This window comes from Vulpes lagopus, chromosome 5, assembly GCF_018345385.1.
Source record: "Vulpes lagopus strain Blue_001 chromosome 5, ASM1834538v1, whole genome shotgun sequence".
In the NCBI taxonomy this organism is placed as follows: Eukaryota; Metazoa; Chordata; class Mammalia; order Carnivora; family Canidae; genus Vulpes; species Vulpes lagopus.
This window is the reverse complement of record NC_054828.1, coordinates 40822159-40835179: the sequence shown is the minus strand read 5'-3', so window position 1 is coordinate 40835179 and position 13021 is coordinate 40822159.

The window sequence follows — 13021 nt, the reverse complement described above, 5'->3', positions numbered from 1 at the left end:
CCTTATACAAAGTATGTTAAACTCTGTTGACAAAATCCCATGTTGTTTTTAAAATATGGATGTTAACCCTGTAAAAATTATCATAAACTCTACTAACAAATTTCATGTTGTTTTTCAATTACACGTGTTCAAAGCGTACTGGATGGCAATTTTTAGCGTTTTCCCACATATGCACTCATCTAATTTTTTTCTTTCATTTGTTACAAAATTGTCTTTTTTACCTAGCATAATGTATTTAGTTGCTCATTTACATTGCATAGTTTGTAGGTTTATATTGTAGCTAAGTATGCATATGTAGGATTAAGGATTAGAAGCAAAAAGTAGAAAATTAGAAAAATATGAAGAACTATCCTCAGTAGTCCTCTTTTAAATGATTCTTCACACTTTAATTGCATTTTTATAGGTGTTACTGAAGAGCAATTAAAGTCGAAGCACTGTCAGTTAGAAGTCAGTAAATATTCTCATGTCTTCATTAAAATATCTAGTCATTGACAGATTTGATCTATCCTGTTCCTTGCAAAATTATTTTGGAAAGATCTTTCTGCAAACTAAATAAATGCATGCATAAGGTGTCTTTCCTCTAAATAAAATTCGAATGATAAAGAGGCACTCCAACAGTAAACTGTATAAGTAGTGAAATATCTTTCAGGAATTGTAATACCAAAATGATTACCCAAATTAGCAGAAACTGCACATAATCCCCCTGAGAAGGGGAGACCAAGGAAATGTTTGCTGCCTCCACCCAAGGCAGATGAGCCTCAATTCTTATATTTTGCTCCGCATCTTCATTCCCTCTCTCACTCTTCTCTTGGCCCAAACAGGTGAAACAACAGAAACCCCTTACCATCATCGCTTTTCATTTTGCTGCTTCAATCAAGCTGTCTAGCGAAGGGTTAACAAAAAACAAAAAACCTGGAGACAGACCAAATACCGTGAGGCCTGTGAAGACCAAGCTCAACAGTGACCAGTGACTGGTGGCCCTAGGCAGAAGGAACATTCTCAGCACCTCCAAGCAGGTATGAGCTCACCAAAGCACATGGAAATGAAGGAGCAGGATCACAACCAAGGTGCTGCTGAACTGCAAGGTAAGCACAAGTGGGACCTTGTTGTGGGCTTATTTTGGGGGACGTTTGCTGCCACTTAGGATAAACTGTTATTTATAGCAGACAAAAAGATTCAAAGCCTGCCAAAGGCCACAGAGAGTGGTTAAGGAGTCCTGCCACGTCTATTACATTGTTTGAGGAGGGCCTTATGACCACAGGTACCTGGCGTGTTAGCAAACAGAAAACTCTGGCCCTAACAGTAGGAGCAACACACAACATGAGTGATAAGCTAACTGCAGGCAGGAGGTAGGTAAACAAGAAGGCCAAAAACTGGTTTTCACTGCCAGTCAACAGAGTGCCAACAGAGTCTCTTTGTTTAAAAAGTTTATGTCGTAAACTTATCATAACTTTCCAATTTCTAATAAAGCCAAAGAATCCCTCTCCCCAATATGAGATTAATTTCCTAAAACACCTGGAGTTAAAATGCATACGTGAAACTCAAGTTGGCATCTTAGGCTGTGACCAAAAAAGCAAATCTCACTGTGAACGGGGTCTTCAGTGAACACCTGCTATGGTTTATTCTCCTTCATCGGTGGTTACAATTTCACTGATGAAATACCCAGTAAAGAGAAAAAAATCAATATCTGAGTTTAACCACCTGCTTTGTTTTAGTACCTCAAATTATTTTAAAAACTGATTAACATAAGTAACTCACTGTTTAGGAAACACAGCAGATGAATGTTTCACATTCCTATTCTAGCATTTACCGAAATAGAAAAGGTAAGGTGATATCCGGTTCTGGTTTACTTAGCAACTCCTTAATCTACTTAGTAAAAAAGAAAGAAAAGTTCACATTTTTACTTTCATCCTTGCATTAAAATAAAAATGAATACAAGCGAAAACTTCTGGTGTTAAAAATAAATACTACTACTTCTAAGTAAATCTGCTTACACCGAAGAGATAACTTGTAGGTTCCCCCATAAAAGAGCTGTTTCTCACTCAGTCTCTCTCTTTTTCCTTCAATTAGTCCACAGCAGCCAGAGTGTCTCGGGTTAGCCTAGTTTAATCTGAACATAATTGAATGGCAAATTTCTAGTCTCTAATCTAAATGAGCTCACCTCAAAAGCACATAGAGGGTGGATTCTATTGAACAGGGAGGTCAAACAAGGACAACAAAATGTGACATTGCATTTCTGTTCACTGATAAACTATTACATATGATTACCTGCACTTTCCAGATCTTGCCAAGGCATGGATGCACAGGCAACAGCCTACCAAAAATATTAAAAGACAGATGCCCGAACCCTCACCCTCAACCAGTACGTCTGGTAGCATGAGATTCTAGGCCTTCATCCTGGCCGTCTGCATTTGCATCTTTATAGATTATGTGGAGGTATAGATCCTTTCGTCTCTCAAAAAGCTGTCTAGTTGGAGCCACAACTCAGATGGTTTTCCTATATGGGCTGCTTCATTTACTTGAATAGAATTTTTCTCTGGTGAGATCTAAATGAGAGCACGTCTTCCCCCCTCTCCAGGGAATAATCCAAAAGATCGGAGGTTCTTAATAAAACAATTAATTGTGATAAATTTCTGATTTTTGCTCCTTCGTCCAGGGCTATTTCCATGGCAACATCCTCCCGTCCTATTGTTGGGTTGTTCTTCATTCACACAGCAGGTTAAGCCCAGGGCAGCCAGGGCAGGCTGATGGTCAGCCTTTATTTTCTCTGGCCCTTCAACAAAGGTTAGTTGAGGTCACCAGAAGCCAAAGGGTAATTACTTTTCCTCCACAGGGTTAAAGGTACACAGATTGCTATTGGGACAACTGTATGGATGACCTTCAGCTTTGAATGTTCAATCTTCTTTTCTTTCATCAGAGCGAATAAGTATGATATAAAGTGGAGATGCCATGAAATTCAGAATAGAAAGCCAAAGGTCTTTTTATGTTGTAAGCTTCTATCGATTAGCATAATATACTCTTGGAATAAATTTGGAAAACACAAGGTATATAAGAGGTTTCCTAACCTTTAAATTAAAAACAACAATAACAATAACAACAACAACACTACCTCATGGCAGAAAATTGCAGCCATTCACTGGTTTTCTTAGCTAATCTGATATTCATAATACCCAGGCTTCAGTCATTTTCCTGCGGGTGTGCTCTGTAACACTGAGAAGAGAATGGAAGCTTTCCAGACTCCAAGCAGCATCTGGGGCTCTATTTTCCCCCTTCAAATACGAACTGTAGCCCTGTCCTTCTGAACTAAGGGTAAATCAGATTAAAATGAGCTTCCATTCTTCGCTTCTCTACTCTCAAAGACAGTCTCTAAAATAATTTGGGGGAGGGAGGCTTTTGAAACTGAATGCTTAAAATGCTTTGCCCATTTGCTTGAAGAGCCACTTTGAGATTTCAGCTCTTTACTTCGGTCTGAAATTTTAAAGAAATGATTGTTTAGACTCCTCCAAAAATGGAGCCAGCTACCAGCCCGAAGGATGATGTGCTGTTGTTTTACTAACAGAGACTTTCAGCTCCCTGACCACCATGGCTTTGCTGATGGTTCATCTCAATAGAGATGCACAGAAGGGAGCCTGAGCCCCTTCAGAGGGGAGGAGCTAAGTCCATCTATCTGAAAGAGCCACTCAACCTATTGGGTAGTGTTAGTGAGAGAGAACCATCAGCTGGTTGACAACAGTGTCCCCCGCTGGTCAAAGAAGTTGTCCTTTCCTCATTTACAGACCAAAGCCAAGAGAACCAACTGCATTCTCTAGTCAGGGCTCCCCGGCCAAGGACATTCAATGAAAGCAGGGCTGTCAACTCCTAATGCGGACCCTAGGCTGGTCAGGTGGGGCTTTAAGAGGTGTCAGGGAGAGTGAAGAGTTCTCACCAGGTCAACCCTAGGAAGGGTATTCCTTTCCTTTCTGCACACTTTCTTCCCTTTCTTATTTCCTCCCCATCATGTGACCAGATACCTCAGCTCCTCAGGGTCCCATCTCACATGGGCTGTAATGTCAATAGGCTGTATTTTCCCCAGATCTGTAAGAAAGACACCTGAAGGAAACGCAATGAATGTCTAATGATGGCATTTCAGGCGATTTGGATTTTGGTGAGAGAGAGATTTAGAAGTGTCATTTTTCTAGACTTTGCCAGGTCACCTTTTGCACGCTCTCTGGGCCAGGGACAAATTGAAAGGAGAGCGCCCAGGTTGTGTTAGGTCAAAGCTTCCCGCAGCGCTAACAGGTCCCACACTTTCATGGATTCCAAAGTGGACACATTCTTCATCCCAAGGCAAGCAATTCAAGCACTTGCCCTTAGCCTCTTACCACTTCTTAAAGCTCGTGTATTTCCTCTTGACAGCCAGGCCCAGTGGGTTCTGTGTCCTCCAGTAGGCTTCTCTGTTTCCCATTTTGAAGAGAAAAAATGTTACTAAAAGGTTTAACATAGAATCTTTGCAATCATAATCGATTCCTCCTCATGTGCCAGAAAAAAAGATGTGACTTGTCGTCTCTTCGAACTGGTGTCTTCAGACATGGGATGTAAGGCTGTCTCCTACAGAAGGCACAGCAGAAACTTCTTTCGTGGTTGTTGAGTTGTTATGGAGACTGAGAGGGAAGTGTCACGGTCCAGAGCATCAGGCCTGGGTGCCAGACGAGTGATGAGTGCTCAGGGTTCCAGCGCTGACAGCTGGGTGACATGGTGTCCTAAAGCTTGGAGCCCTTCCAAGGCTGATACAAAATGGGACCAGGGGGAGAAGACTGCAGCACAGCGTGGCTTGTGTCTTAGCATGCGGAAGAAAGAGACTTCCCTTCTCTGGATTTCATGCTTCTACCTCTAAAATGTACCGCCACCTTTCCATTGGTCAGAGGCCTTTTCACCCGTTCGGAAATGCTAACACTAGTGGTCTCTAGACACTACTCTGACTTTCCTGCCTCTCTGTTCCAGTTTTCACTTCATTTTGACATAGCCCTTTAGTTCGTATGGATTGCAGGGCCCCTTAACAATAGTGCTTTTCTTATTTTTATTCAACTTCAAGGTAACTCCAGATTCCTGCTTATTGAGGCCAAAAAACACTCTTGCCTTCCACCAATCCCCTGTATCCACAGAACCCCCTTTGGTAAATTCCAGATCCTCACATCTCAACCAAGCCTTAGGTGATCCATTTTCTTTTCAGTCTTAAACGAGCCACGAGATTGCCAAGACACACAGGGTGACACAATCCCTTTCTCAGGAAGCTTGTATCAGTGGGTGACAACTTAGTCACCCAGGGCCTCAGCACTAGACAGAGGTTGAGTTCAGGCCTTTAATAAATTGTGACTCCTGACAAATAATTGAGCCTTTCTTAGCCTCAACTTACTTTTCTGCAAAGTGGGAATAATGCACACATACATGCCTCTTAGAGTTATGATAATTTTTGAGTAATATAATGCATAAAAAGAGCTTAGGCACAGTGCCTGGAATATAGAACAGCCTGGATAAATGGCAGCTATTATTGTAGAAAGCCCACATTATGAATAAATGGCACAGGCTTTAAAATTCCAGCCCAGTTGCTTCCTTGTCAGATAATTTTAGACAAATTAATATATACCTGGGCTGCAGTTTCTTCACTATTAAGTGAGGATAATTCACTCACCCTTCAGGATTGTGATGAAATTAAAAATAAAGATACATAAACTTCCTAGCCCTCTTCCAGGAGGTACTCAACCAATAACTAGTAGAAATAGTATTAAATATATTGCCCTTCATGCAGCTGGGGTCAGAACGTAAGTCCTGCCTTTGACTTTGAACTCCGGACTCTGAACAGCTCCTTCAAAGACACTCCCACAGCCTTCAGTCTCCAAATAAAGTCACACTACTACTTAATTTCTGTGTCCATGGAAGTCTAGATAAGTCATTTCCATAGGTGGTGCCCAGACTTTGGGATTTCACACACCAGGAAATGTATGTTTATATGTAATATACATAAGCACAGTATATATATTAATTGTATTATCTATTCTTCCCAATGGGGCTCAAAAATCAGGCACCAGAATTTTTTCTCAATAAAAAGATTCTGTTTTTGTTTTTATCTACCATCTGTCAATACTGACATTTTGTGAAAGAAACAACAGTTTATCGTTAAGAAGCATACGTATCAGGAGAACACAAAGTATTCCTTGCACACACACACATATATACACTCTGCCTTGTCTTCTCATTTTATTGTTAATGTGGGAAACATTCCCACATTATGCTGATGGATGGCGCACAAACGTGAGTGGGAACCCCTGACTTAACGTTATCTTAGAGCTGGCCTCCCCTACACTCTCAGAGGCTTTCCTACTGTTTCTGGCCTAGGTAGGCAGGAGAGGAATATGCCTCTTCCAGGTCTCAGATTCCAGATCCCACGGCCCCCTCCCCTTCCGAGCATCTGAGGAATGGAAGGGTCAAAGTTCCCACCCACTTGCTCTGTAGTTGTGCAGTATCCTCCCCTCCTCTCTGAGGCAGACATCCTGGTCCAACCAGGCCCCCCAGTGCAGGCTGCTAGGTGATGCTTCCCAGCATGCCCCAGGCCTCCCAGAATCTCTCACCTCAGCTGGTTAAGCATTTTGCAGGCAGATGCTCATTTAGCTGCAGGATGTTGTGCATGTTATTATTACTGTGTCATGGATACATAGATTGGGGTCCCCAGGGGTCAAGAGGCTCTCCCCAGAGACCCAGGAATGAGCCCTCTCTGCAGCCTATTTGAGTCACAGGACAGGGTAGGAATAATATAAAATGAATGTCTCTCCCGGGCAACAATGAGGCTGCACACACAGAACTCCCCAGTGCCACAAGCTGAACACTATTTTGGTCCATGTCAATTCAGCGGGCATTTACGGAGTCCCTATTAGATGCTGTTAGGTGCCTGGAATGCAATCATGAAGAAATGTAGACTTTACTCTCGAGGCAACAGTTTACAATTTATTTCTTCCAGAGCCGAGGGAGAACCTTGTATACCTCTCCTATTCACTATGCCAGAGACCCAGACAAGCAGGTGTGATGTGAGGCCTCAGGCAGGCAAGAAAAGGCACCGCAGCGAGCAGCTTCAGTGTGAAGGGCTTTCAGGGAATTTATGCAGTGTGAGGACATGATCCTCCAGTTCTTTCTGAGAGCCTCTTCCTTCTCCCTGAAGATAGGTGATTTTTTTTTCCTCCCTCGAAGATACCTGAAAGATTTTGGCAGGGTTTTCTTCATTTCAAAATTTTCATGAGAAGCAAATCTTGCTGACTGAGGAATAAGCAGAGGACGATGGGAAGAAGTAGAAGGACACTGACCCTTCACCCAGTCATAAATGTGTTCTAGTCCTGGCCTGGCCACCCAACTAAGAAATGCCTGGAGCAAGTCGCTTTGTCTCTCCAGACCTCAGTTTCCTCATCTGAATAATGAGCCAGTGGAACTTGCCATAACATTGCATTCGGTACCTTCGTCCGTGCAGATTCTCGGGGCTCTGCACAGACTAACTCGCTTAATCCTCACAACCAGTCTGTGAGATGGACAGCAGCTTCATACCCACTTTCCAGGCTGAGAACACTGAAGCACAGAGAAGCAAAAATATCTTTGCTCAGAGTCATGCAACTAGTGAGTGGCAGAGATGGGATTTGGACATAATCTATTTCTAGCATCTACGCTCTTGAGCAATATGAATGAGCTGCCTTTGGGGCAGGTGAGAAGAACTAGATGGTACTAAAGTCCCTCTTAATGTTCACATTCTATTGATCTATGCATTTAACATGACCCCTAAAGGCTCAGCTTCTATATTTTAGACCAATGGAGTACAGGGTTTATGAAAAACAATTTATAATTTATGAACCAAAACTAACGGCTCATACTAGCATGAAAATAAAAGTTTTCGAGGTGGTTTCACAGATGTGATCACTGGAGAGTGTCACTGGATCTTGCATCTGTGGGGAAGGGCATAGCATCATCTACACCATCTACTGTGCCAGAAAAAGGAAGCTTGGAGAGGTCAGGACTTGATGCCACCCAGTAAACCCAGTCCCTAAGCCAGCGGAGGAGTCTTACTTCTCCAGCAAGACCAGAGGCCTCCAGGCTGCTATCCTGTAGCCTATCCTACCGAATCACACGTTTCCTCTAGAATGGCCTCTTGGATTCAGAGAGACACCCTGAATTCCCAATAGCTTCAGAGAAAGGAGCCTTTCTCTCTGAGGCTCTCCTCCATGCCTCTGCAGGACTCAAAATCTCACACCGAGATAGCTGACCCTGCCATCAAGGGAGTCAGCTCACAGACCCTTCAGAAATCAGATGCATATGGGCGTCACTGCAAAATGAGCTACTCTGGCCTTGAACCCCCATTTGGGCCCTTTTAAAGAGCCATCGAACCTTGTAGCCTCCGCCAACACTGCTCCTCCTCCTTCTCCCACATCTGCTCTCCATTCGGGGGAACCGCACTCTCACACATCACCTGTAACTTCCAGCCCAGAAAGCAGCTGCTGATTCCCTGCACGCACCTGCTGCTTTCCCAGCAGTGACTTCTGCTCACATCCTCCCCATCCCCTGGGACACGCTGCCCACCGCCCCACCTTCACATCCTACCCTCCTCTACCGGCCTCCCTCACGGGCCACCTCTCTCCCAGGAGGCCTCCTCTAGTCCTGCCAACCAGATGGGCTCAATATATCTCTGATCACCCACAACTCTTTTTCTTGTGCCTTTCTTAGGACACGTTTGACTTCTGCTTTTTAAAATTTGTTTATTTATTTTTTCTATCACCATTGGCCTTATACTTTCTTACCTCCTTCACACTCAGACTGGTTTTTCTTGGTAAACCAAGACTGGTTTTTCTTGGTAAACTGGTTACTTCTTGGTAATGCCAGGAGCAGTGCCTGACACTGATAAATACCTGCTTGACCTTAAATTAATCTTCTCCCAGGCCATAGAAGGATAGTGTGCAAAAATATATGGCAAAGAAAAGGGGTCATTACATTCCAATGGCTTTCCCAAATTTCACCAAATGCTTTTTTTTTCTCCTTAACCAATTCCTGACTGATAGAGCTCAGCCCCAGAACTGAGAACATCCTTTCAGTAACTGCCACATGGCCTGTCTCCAAAGAGGTGTCTGAGGGTGAACATGTCAGTCCAAGACTGTTAATGGGACCTTGGGGTGTTCAAGGTCCGCACCGCACAGCTGCTGTTTTACCCAAGAAACAGAGCTGGGAGCACCAGAAGCAAAGGAAACAGGATCAGGAGAAGGTCCCCACTCTTGCAGGGCACTCGGTTTTCCCTGAAACTGGTCAGCCTCGCAGGCGGAGAAGGTGGGACCAAGGAGAGACTAGTGAGCTGTTTCTTCCCCCTCTTTCCCCTCCCAAAGTAACATATTAGAGAAGGGAACTTAACTTGGAATTTTGACAATTGGAAAAAGTTTAAATTCTTCTGGTGAAAAGGAAAATCCCAATCCTTTCCTCTTGGGCCCACAAAACTGGTCAGCACAAAAATGCTGCCCAGATTTCCAAGTCTTATGGAGTCTCTCCTTACAAACAGCCCTATGCAGGCCCTTCTAGATGGTAGCTCCAACCGCGGTAACTAGTAATTGGCTGGTTTCTCAGCCTACCAGCACGTGGAGGTGGAGAACCATGACCAGAGGACTACCTGTGGCACAGTACTTTGGGGGATCAGGTCTGGTGGAGGATCTAGCTTCTCTCCACTCCCTTAATCCCCCCCAAATCAAGACAAACACTGGGCACTTCTGAGGCTTTGATACAATTCACCAGCAGATGGGTGGCCATCATTCACTTGATCAAGCCCGCTCTGGGAAGTTTGAGCAGAAAGGTGAAAGGGGCCTCCTTCTTACTCACAGGCAGTGCTTGTCCACTTTTCTTTCATTATCACTCTACCCAGGATTCTTTTTATTTTTTAAAAAATATTTTATTTATGAGAGAAAGAGAGAGAGAGAGAGAGAGAGAGAGAGAGAGGCAGAGACACAGGCAGAGGGAGAAACAGGCTTCATGCAGGGAGCCTGATGTGGGACTTGATCCGGAGACTCCAGGATCATGCCCTGGGCCAAAGGCAGGTGCTAAACTGATGAACCACCCCACACACACACCAAGGATTCTTTTTAGACATTTTTCTTTCAAACTGTTTCCCCTGGACATTTTAATGCCACAGACACAGGGTATATTTGTGTACTCGGACCCCCTAAAGGCCACAAGTCCTTGTAATGCCTCAGATCTTTTGGTCCCTCAAATAGTGACACATACCCCCCTCCAGGGGTAATACTGCTCCCTTAAGAATGCAAGTCATGGACCACCCTTTGGGTTGAGAAGCAACTGGACACTTCCTGGGCACCACCCCTGGATTCTTTTCTCATTCTTTTCTCTCACTCTCCCTCAGACTCAGTATGAGCCTTGTAGGCACAGGGCCAGGAGGCCCACTGTGACTGGGGGACTGCTCCGTGGAATGCCACGGCAACATGAGGCTGTTAGGGCAGAGAGACTGAGGGTACAGAGAACTGATGGGCTTCATGCAGTGAAAAGCTCAACCTCCACAGCAGCAAGCGTTGCACTAATAATAATACATGGGTTCGGTGGGAAAACTCCCTGCAATAAACTTCTCCAAAGACTAGCATTGCAGAGCTCAGAGTGGATTCTCCTATCACCTTTTTCCCCAGCTAAAGGGTCTGAAATTGGATATTCCCTTCCATCTAATTCATTTTTCCAATATACTAATTAACTTGAGAAACAGACCTCAACGTCCGCACTTTCCCTTTGCACACTTTACAGGCACCACATAATGACTCTATTTACTAGCTCACTTTAGGCCAAAAATAAGAGGGCTAATAATACATTAGCATTTCCATTATCAATCAGAAAATTGCAGGTCAGCTCTTGAATGATATGTTGCTCAGCACATTAAATCCTTGAACTCAGCAAAAATGTATAAATACTTTCACTCCTGAAATTACGGTTTAAGAGAGACATGTGGCGGGGTAAATGGGAGTAGGAGGATCAATTTAAATTGGTCTAAATGGAAGAGCAATAGATTGCTATTTTTCTCCTTTATCTAATATAGAAAGTGAGTGCCCAAAGGCCCCCTCTGGATATTCATTTGGTACCCATTTTGGTATCAAAGAGGTGGCAGTGAGAAACCAATCAAAACTCCACGTCTCAGCCTTTGGCTCTGTGCTAGTACTTGACCATCTGCTCCATATGCATCACCTGGGGAGAGCACCAATAGATACCTGCCAACTGCTATCACTAAAATGAGGTTAAGAGCGAAATTATCTGCCTTTTATCTGGGCACCAGAGGACCTTATTTTTCTGTGTGAAGCTGGTGCCAACTGTGTGTGCCAATTCTGTAGATTCCACAGGTTTATTATTAATCTCTTCCTAAACATTCATTAGTGCCAGAATTTTGAGATCTTAATAGTGCTTCCAGAAGGGAATCTCCCCTATACTTGTTTTCTCCACAAAGTAAGCAAAAGAAAAAATACATATATACACATACACCTATATGTGCATGTGTATATATATATTTATGTGTGTGTATATGTGTGTGTGTGTATGTGTATATGTATATTTTTGACATACCCTTAGTAGTGCCCATAGCAGGGATAAGCAAACTAAATAAAGCCAGTGGGCTAAAATCAGTCACACCCTTTGTTTCCATATTGTGTGGCTGTTTTCCCTACAAGGGCAGTGCAGAGTAGTTGAACCAGAAGCTGATTATTTGGCTTGCAAAGCCAAAAATAATTACTGTCTTTTCCCTTCACAGAAAAAGTTTGCCGAACTCTGTTTTGTGATGTGGATTTTTTTTTTGTACTAAAGATGAAAAACAAAAGTTAAAACCTTTTTCTTCTATAGTTTTCAAATTCAGAAACTAGGATTTTTTTTTTTAGAGCAGAATAACATACAGTTGTTTTTCTATACCTAGGGATGAAATTTGGAAATATAAGCCCAGAAATGTTGTAAAAAACATTATTGATAATGACATGGGTTGTTTATCAGTTACTTTTGTTGAAAAGGAATGTTAGGTTTTCTCTTTGAACCATAGTTGTAGATACCCATTAGAAGACAGACTGGCATTTTCCCAAAGACAGATGTTTTCTTCATAAGCAAGGAAGCATGCTTGAAAAATGAACATAGAATTTTTTCACATGTATGTAAGTTTACCATTAATATCCCAAATGGGGATGCCTGGGTGGCTCAGTGGTTGAGCATCTGCCTTCCGCTCAGGGCATGATCCCAGGATCAGAGATTGAGTCCTGCATCGGGCTCCTTGCACAGAGCCTCCTTCTCCCTCTGTCTGTGTCTCTGCCTCACTCTTTCTGTGTCTCTCATGAATAAATAAATAAAATCTTTTAAAAATAATGATAATATCCCAAATGATCTCTTAAATAATATGAATGCAAAAAATACAATGCAAGTAATGATATATTGTTGCTGAATGAGATCTTAGTTAAGATGAATCAGTGATCTAAGAATGTGAATATGGTAGCCAATGACCTCACCTATACAACCCTATGTTTGCATCTAAATTTTTTGAGGATATCAATATACCCATTAAATCTGATATTTATTAAATATCAACTATTAATTACATTAAGTATATTAAATATATTAATCTTAAATAGGGGGCACCTGTGTGACTCTGTTGGTTAAGTGTCTGCCTTCAGCTCAGGTCATGATCCTGCGGTCCTGGGATCGAGTCCTGCATTGGGCTCCCTGCTCAGTGAGGGAACCTTCTTCTCTCTCTCCTCCCCACCCATGCTCTCTCTTACTATTTCTCTCTCTCTCTCTCAAATGAATAAAATCTTTTTTAAATTATTAAAAAATAAAAATAAATAAAAATCTTAGTACTAAGGTACTATATAAAAGGCATAATATCTACTCTCAGAGAACTTAAAATCTAGTAGAAATGCTAAGGGGTGCTAAAAGTATTCTATTTCCTATATATACACTTTAACATACTGAATGTTCAGAGGTAAGAAAAGCTTCATGTTTGACTTAGGCA